Genomic DNA, 9,069 nt, shown 5'->3' on the forward strand with positions numbered 1-9,069 from the left:
GCCACCTCCTATGGCCGGCCCTCTCTTCTCCACTGGGGCCCATGTGGCCCATTAACTTTCCCGGGGGTTCCGATAACCTTCCGGTACTCCGAAATTTATCCGAAACTTCTCGAAACCATTCCGGTGTCTGAATGTAACCTTCCAATATATCAATATTTACCTCTCGACCGTTTCGAGACTCCTCGTCATGTCCGTGATCTCATCCGGGACTCGAACAACCTTTGATCACCAAAACACATAACTCATATAATACCAATCGTCATCGAACGTTAAGCGTGCGGACCCTACGGGTTCGAGAACTATGTAGACATGACCGAGACACCTCTCTGGTCAATAACCAATAGAGGAACATGGATGCTCATATTGGTTCCCACATATTCTACGAAGATCTTTATCGGTTGAACCGCAATGTCAATATAGTTATTCCCTTTGCCATCGGTATGTTACTTGCCCGAGATTTGATCGCCGGTATCTCCATACCTAGTTCAATCTCGTTACCGGCAAGTCTCTTTACTTGTTCTGTAGTGCATCATCCCGTAACTAACTCATTAGTCACATTGCTTGCAAGGCTTCATATGATGTGCATTACCGAGAGGGCCCAGAGACACCTCTCCGATACTCAGAGTGACAAATCCTAATCTCGATCTATGCTAACCCAACAAACACCTTCAGAGATACCTGTAGAGCATCTTTATAATCACCCAGTTATGTTGTGACGTTTGATAGCACACAAGGCATTCATCCGGTGTCCAGGAGTTGCATAATCTCATAGTCGGAGGAATATATATATATGACACAAAGAAAGCAGTAGAAATAAAACTGAACGATCATTATGCTAAGCTAATGGTTGGGTCTTGTCCATCACATCATTCTACTAATGATGTGATCCCTTTATCAAATGACAACTTATGTCCATGGCTAGGAAACTTAACCATCTTTTGATCAACGAGCTAGTCTAGTAGAGGCACACTAGGGACACGTTGTTTTGTCTATGTATCCACACATGTATCAAGTTTCCAGTTAATACAATCTAGCATGAATAATAAACATTTATCATGAAATAATAAAATAACAACTTTATTATTGCCTCTAGGGCATATTTGCTTCAAAGGCAAAGTACCATAGGTGTTGGAGCTCCACATCGACACCTCCTGCGAGGAAGACGACGTCCATAGATGCCGTTGTCGTCGGCATCAACATAGTCTGTCGGTGTTCTGGATACGGGGGTACCCAGACTTTCCTCCCTGCATCCCACTGCGTGGCTCCATCGACGGCCTGGTACGGCCCAACTTCAGTATCGACAACTCAAGACCCTAGCGAGGGGCCAAGCCTCGCGAGGCAGACGACGCTAAGACCTCCAAGGGGATCGGCCTCCTCAGACTGGCTCCCAAGGGGCGGAGAGTTCTATGCAAGGTGCACCTCACGAGGCTCAGCTGACGTGAGCCATGACGACCAAGGCCAGGCGGGCGCCAGCGGGTGCAGAATACCAGTTTCTTCTTTGGTGCAAAGGAGGCAAGCAGTAGGTGTGGAGTCCCGAGGGATCAGCCAAAGGTTTCCATTCTAGTGCAACAAGACCAAGACCGCCAGGACAGCAGGATGGAGGTCATCGCCGAGCCCACCGCAGCGTCACGACCAGAGGCTTTTCGTAGGCGAAGACCACTTTAGTCAGGATAGGATGTACTTCCTGCCCCCCTTCAAATCTGGTCGTTGTGGGATCTCTTCCCGCCAACATCTGGGAAGAGGACCAAGGCCACTATAAATAGGACTTAGCCACCACCATAGAGGGGGGTCGGATCCATTCTCACCCGACCACCTCACCAACTCATTTGACCTCAAGAACACCTCACCTCCTGAGGCTAGTTCATCCACTGTACTAGTTCATCCTCAGCCCTTTGAGGCAATCCACCAAAACGCTGGAGTAGGGTATTACACCACAAGGTGGCCCGAACCAGGATAAACTGTTGTGTCTCTATGTCCCTTTGAGCTCGACGCGCTAGGCCTAAAGGATCGCGAGTAGGCAGGCTGGGTAGGTTGAGATCTCCGCACGCACCCCAGAGTTTGAACTTATCAAGGGTTTGCGGAACCCGAAATCTGACATTTGGCACACCAGGTAGGGGTGCGTCAGATCCTCTCTTCCGTCGATCGATCCACCACTACTTCGACACTTCCATGGCTGATGCACGCCGGGCTCGCACTGAGCGCTGGGCCGCGGTTACTGCCCGCGTCGCTCAGACGGCTCCGGCGGGGGACGACTGCCCTCGTCGCCCTCCGTCACCGGCAGCCAACGCCGCCACGGGCCCTGCTAGCCACGAGCAGCAAGCTACATTGCTGCACCCCTCGGTGCGCCGCGACGGAGCACCACCACCCCGTCGCTGACCCCGACCATTTTATCCTCCCACGCACGCAGCGACCCAGCGAACGCGCAAGCTGCTCTGCTCATGGCGCGGGAGATCCTTCGCTACTATGCAGTCGACGACTTCTACAAGGAGTGGCTCGAGCGCATCGCCGAGCTCGTCAGCGCCACTGGAGACTCCACTGCCCCATCCCGCTCGCTGCCTTAGTAGCCTCCTGCCGTGGGCAACGTGGCTCCCCGGGCACCTCCACCACCTCCAGCCCAGGGCTCCATCATTGAACCAAGGCGGGTGGCACCACGGCGCGACCCACCGCGCCAGGCGCCTGCGCACGAAGAGGCGAGCTGCCAAGTGGTGCAGCGGCCCAAGAAGATGCACGTGTGCTTCCAGCACCCCTACGTCAAGACCATGTGCCGCCTATGATGGTGGCAGCGCGCGAGTACCAAGACCAAGCTCCACCTCCTTGACGGGCTCCCGTGACCACAGCAGGGTGCCGCACATTCACCTTGGAGCTTCGCAACGTCATTTGGCCGGGCAAGTTCAAGCCTGATCTGCCCCCACGCTACGAACCGCTGACCCCGTCGAGTTCCTGCAACTCTATGAGCTGAGCATCGAGGCAGTAAGTGGTGACGAGATGATCATGGCGAACTGGTTCCCCATGGCCCTCAAGGATGGAGTGCGCTCCTGGCTCCTGAATCTCCCCGTGGGATCTGTCTCCTTCTGGGACGAGATGCGCGACCGCTTCATCACCAACTTCCAGGGCACTCGTGACCGCCGGCCGGCCGCGGGTGACCTATGATGCATCAAGCAGCAGCTGGGGGAGACCCTGCAGAAGTACATCTAGCGCTTCAACAATGTTCACCTCAAGATCCCCAAGGTGTCGGACGAGGCCATCATCTCAGTGTTCACTAATGGCATCCGCGACGTCAAGATGAAGGAGGAGCTCGCCATCCATGAGGACCTCCGCACAGCCCTGGAGATGTTCGACATAGCGAACAAGAGCGCGAGGGCTGAGGAGGGACCCCTCTCCCTCCTCGAGCTCCTTGATGATGACCCAGAAGACAAGAAGGCCAAGGCCAAGGACGTGAAGCGCAAGGGGCCACCTGCGCTTGCAGCCGAGCCAGAGATGAAGCATGGTTGTGACCACTGAGGGAGTCCTGGATTAGGGGGTATCCGGACAGCCGGACTATATACTTTGGCCGGACTGTTGGACCGTGAAGATACAAGACTCAAGACTTCGTCCCATGTCCGGATGGGACTCTCCTTTGTGTGGGAGACAAGCTTGGCGATCCAGATAATAGATTTCCTTCTTTGTAACCGACTCTGTGTAAACCCTAGCCCCCTTCGGTGTCTATATAAACCGGAGGGTTTAGTCCTTAGAGACACAGTCATAATCATCATAGGCTAGCTTCTAGGGTTTAGCCTCTACGATCTCGTGGTAGATCAACTCTTGTAATACTCATATCATCAAGATCAATCAAGCAGGAAGTAGGGTTTTACCTCCATCGAGAGGGCCCGAACCTGGGTAAAACATCGTGTCCCTTGCCTCCTGTTACCATTAGCCTTAGACGCACAGGTCGGGACCCCCTACCGGAGATCCGCCGGTTTTGACACCGACATTGGTGCTTTCATTGAGAGTTCCTCTGTGTCGTCGCTGCAAGGCTCGATGGCCCATCTCATTGTCAAGGACAGCATCACCTCTGGGGGAGCACTGGCGGTAGGCCAAACTCTCCGACTAGGCAGCTTCGTCATGGCCGCCCGATCGGCCTCCGCGCCGATGATGACCTCTCGGGTCATCAAAAACAGCCTCCACGTCAATTCGGAACTCGCCGAACAGATGAATCCAATAGAGCTCTCCCCCTTAATGAGCTCTTGGATCGCATCGCTGCTTTGGGAGTCGCTACAGACTATGATCGGATTGGGCTTAAACCCGACCAAAGGGATATTAAATCCCCACCGGTCACCCACGAGATAGCGGTAGTGGAAGAGCCACACATAGATTATCCCTCTACTTTGAGGACGAATTATGTCCGGATTACCGAGCTCTCTAAGCCAGATACCCACTCGCGGGAGGACATGACCCAGACCCCGGACTTAGAATCAGGTATCGGGCCAGAAAAACCGGGCAGCACCCCGGATCCCGAGCTGTCAAGCCTGGAAGCTCCTCTGCCCCTAGGCGTTAGATCGGATCAGAGTCCAGATTCAGCTACACCCACCCACCCAGACTTAAACTGTCTCTCCCATATCAGACAAGAGCCCCAAAAGACAGTACATCGCTACTGGGCCAGATTCCTCCTTGTGCTAAACAGGGTCAAGGACTGTCACGAGGAAGACGCAATCTCACTTTTCTGCAAAAACTGCACGAACAAAGGGATCCTTAATGCTATAAGTCGCCGTGACATGGTACACTTTGCTGACTTAGCAGCCATAGTACAGAAGTACTGTGCGATGGAAAGTGCCTGGAAAACCCAAACAGAATTTTGGGACAATCCGGCTCTCACTAAAACCTTTGTCCGAGCTAAACGGGCAAACTCTCGTAAGTTACCCGATCAAATTCCCAAGAAACCAAAGACCACTCCATGGCGCGGAACTGTATTGGAAGAATGGCTCAGTGGGCCATGCAAAATTCACAGCACGCCAGACACTACGCCAACGCATAGCCTTAGAGCATGCTATATACTCCGGCAGGTAGCAAAGCAACATCCCGCCGAAGACAACAATGCGGTACTTGCAGTCTTCGAGACTTTCGCCTCGAATAATAGGCGCAAGCGAGCTCATCGAAATTTCGCTGAAATCTGCCATGTGGCAAAAATAAATCCGTGGAACGACACTGCTATAACTTTCAGCACCAGTGACGAACCCCAATTCCAGACAGTCCGGGCACCAGCCGCTTTGGTCCTTAGCCCAATCGTGGTCGACTTTCGGCTCACTAAAGTACTCATGGACGGCGGAAGCGGATTAAACTTGATCTATGAAGAAACACTCAACAAGATGGAAATTGTTAAAAGCCGCATTGAGCAAAGCGGCACGACCTTCAGGGGAATCATCCCTAGTTGGGAGGCACGGTGTGCAGGTAAAATCACACTCGATGTGGTATTCGGCATCCCGGAAAATTACAGGTCCGAAGAAATCACGTTCCAAGTGGCTCCTTTCAGCAGCGGATACCATGCCCTTTTAGGGCGGGATGCATTCATGAGCTTTCAAGCTATACCCCATTACGGGTACATGAAGCTTAAAATGCCCGGGCCCAATGGAATCATCACTCTAGCTAGTGATCCGGACGTCGCACTCCGCACCGAAAATAAAACTGCATCACTAGCCCTGGAAGCATTATCCGAAGCCCTAGCAGCCGAAGAATTAACAACGTTGCATGCCACGGTGGACAGGGACGACGTGATACTCGACAAACGACCCAAGTCCACCTCATTTAAACCTGCAGACGAGATAGTCAAATTCCAGGTCCATCCAACGGACCCCACGAAGACAGCTTCCATCAGGACACAGTTGAGCCCCACAATGGACGCCGCACTACGAGACTTCCTACGCGAGAATTGGGACATTTTTGCCTGGCACCCTTCAGACATGCCGGGCATCCCACGCAGGCTGGCCGAACACAGCCTCAATATACTGAAAAGATACAAGCCAGTCAAACAGACTCTTAGGCGCTTCTCAGAGCCTAAACGGCAAGCCATGGGAGAAGAGCTAGCCAAGCTACTTGACGCCGGATTCATCAGAGATATCAAGCATCCGGATTGGCTGGCAAATCTGGTAATGGTACCAAAGAAGGACAAATCCTGGCGTCTATGTGTGGATTTCAAAGACCTCAACAAGGCTTGCCCCAAGGATCCCTTCCCCCTTCATCGCATCGACCAAATCATCGACGCCACCACAGGACACAACTCATTATGCTTCCTCGACGCATACTCCGGATACCATCAAATAAAGATGGCAGAGTCCGACCATGCCGCAACGGCCTTCATAATGCCATATGGTCCTTTCTGCTTCAACACTATGCCTTTCGGGCTTAAAAATGCCGGCGCAACCTATCAACGCATGATTCAAACATGCCTGGAGAAGCAGATCGGCAAAACAGTGGAGGCATATGTGGACGACGTGGTCATAAAAACAAGACATGTCGAAACCCTAATAGATGACTTGAGGCTTACGTTCGACAACCTCCGAACATATGACATCAAGCTAAACCCGGAAAAATGTGTTTTTGGCGTACCCTCCGGGAAGTTGCTCGGATTCATTGTTTCCAATAGAGGAATCGAAGCAAATCCGGCAAAAATCTGAGCTCTGTCGTAGTTGGCTATCCCAATAGACCTCAATATCCAGAAACTAGATGGATGCGTGGCTGCCTTAAGCCTCTTTATCTCCCGATTAGGAGAAAAGGCATCACCTCTCTACTGCCTTCTTCAGTGCACCGAACACTTCGTGTGGACGGATGCAGCTGCGGCCGGACTGGATGAAATAAAGACCTTATTGGCCAGTAATCCAGTCCTGACAGCGCCAAATACTGGCGAACCTATGCTATTGTACATAGCTGCAACATATCAAGTTGTAAGCGCAATGCTCGTCGTCGAACGAGAGGCAGACGGATACAAATTCCCACTCCAAAAGCTGGTATATTACGTATCCACGGTCCTCACCCCATGCAAATCCCGATACCCACACTATCAAAAGATAGCATACGCGGTCTTCATGGCATCCCGGAAGCTACGGCACTACTTCCAAGAGTGTTCGATTACGGTGGCCTCCGAAGTACCACTGAACGACATAATAAACAACCGCGACGCTACGGGACGGATTGTTAAATGGGCCATCAAGCTCCTTCCGTTTGACATAACATACAAACCACGGCGGGCCATTGAGTCGCAAGTATTGGCTGACTTTGTCGCCGAATGGACAGAAGTCGAACTCCCTAAAGAGTACGGCGCATACTCTAACTGGATCATGCACTTCGATGGCTCTAAAATGTTGGCCGGATTGGGAGCAGGTGTAGTCCTGACTTCCCCCACCGGAGACACGATCCAATACGTACTCCAAATATTATACACAGACTCCAACAACGCAGCCGAATACGAGGCTCTGTTGCATGGTCTTCGGATGGCAGTCTCTATGGGCATTCAACGCCTGGAGGTGCGCGGGGATTCAAACCTCGCAATATCACAAATAAACGGAGACTTTGATGCCAAAGATCCGAAAATGGCGGCCTACCGTAATGCCGCCCTCAAAATGTCAGCTCGGTTCGAGGGGCTCGAATTCCACCATATGGCTCGAGAAAACAATCAAGCGGCAGATATCCTCGTCCGCATCGGCGCCAAACGCGACCCTGTCCCACCCAACATATTCCTGGAAAGATTGTTCAAGCCATCCGTGGTATGGGAAGGGGAGTCCGGCAATACTAGTCCGGATCCGAACACAACCCCAGATTCCGAACTATCTGACGTAATCGGAGGCTCCGCCATCGAAATAACACCTTCGGCCCACCAAATCATGGATGTAATCGCCTCGTGGACCGAGCCTTTCTTGGCCTACCTAAATAGGCAGGAGCTCCCCGAGGACCAAAATGAAGCATGTTGTATTGTGCGGCGTTCCAAGGCCTACAAAGTACATGAGGGAGAACTCTATAAGAATAGTACGACCGGAGTGCTCCAAAGATGCATCTCCGAAGAGGAAGGGCGGCAGCTCTTGGCTGAAATCCATGCCTGACTCGGCGGGCACCACGCTGCGGCTCGGGCACTTGTAAGCAAGGCCTTCCGTACAGGCTTTTATTGGCCGACAGCCCAAGCAGACGCACATGACCTTGTCCAACAATGCGTCGGTTGCCAGCTCTTTGCCAATCAGAGCCATATGCCCCCTACCACTCTCCAAACAATCCCCATTACTTGGCCCTTAGCGGTCTGGGGGCTGGATATGGTCGGACCTCTTAAAGGGGGAAGCCATAAGAAAAAATACTTATTGGTCATGGTGGACAAGTTCACCAAATGGATAGAAGCCAAACTAGTTAAAACGGCCGAATCCGGACCAGTGATAGACTTCATATCAGGGGTTGTACACCATTACGGCGTCCCACACAGCATCATCACTGACAATGGCTCAAACTTCACAGCCGATGAAGTGAAAACTTGGTGCGGCAAGACGGGCATTAAGCTCGATTACGCCTCCGTCTACCATCCCCAAACAAACGGTCAGGTCGAACGTGCAAACGGTCTCATCATGAGCGGCATCAAACCCAGACTAGTGCGGTCCTTGACGAAATCGGACACGCACTGGGTCGAGGAGCTCGACTCCGTACTCTGGGGGTTGCGGACCACATCGAATCGCACCACCGGATACACACCATTTTTTATGGTGTACGGCGCAGAAGCAGTACTACCCTGCGACATAATCCACGACTCACCTCGCGTGCGCATGTACGAAGAGAAGGAAGCCGAGTTAGATCGGCAGGACAACTTAGATGCCCTGGAGGAGGAGCGCGATGTCGCAAAAGCCCGTTCCGCATTCTATCAGCATCAGGCTCGACGGTAACAAAGCAGAGAAGTGCGGGCCAAAACTTATAATATTAGCGAACTCGTTCTACGCCTACCGGAGAAGAAGAAAGACAAGATCAAACCTAAGTGGGAGGGTCCCTTCATTATTGATAAAGTTCTCACCGGAGGAGCGTACCGCCTGGGTAATGCATCCGATAACAGACTCGAGCCGAACCCATGGA

This window comes from Triticum dicoccoides, chromosome 6B (assembly GCF_002162155.2).
Source record: "Triticum dicoccoides isolate Atlit2015 ecotype Zavitan chromosome 6B, WEW_v2.0, whole genome shotgun sequence".
Lineage (NCBI taxonomy): Eukaryota > Viridiplantae > Streptophyta > Magnoliopsida > Poales > Poaceae > Triticum > Triticum dicoccoides.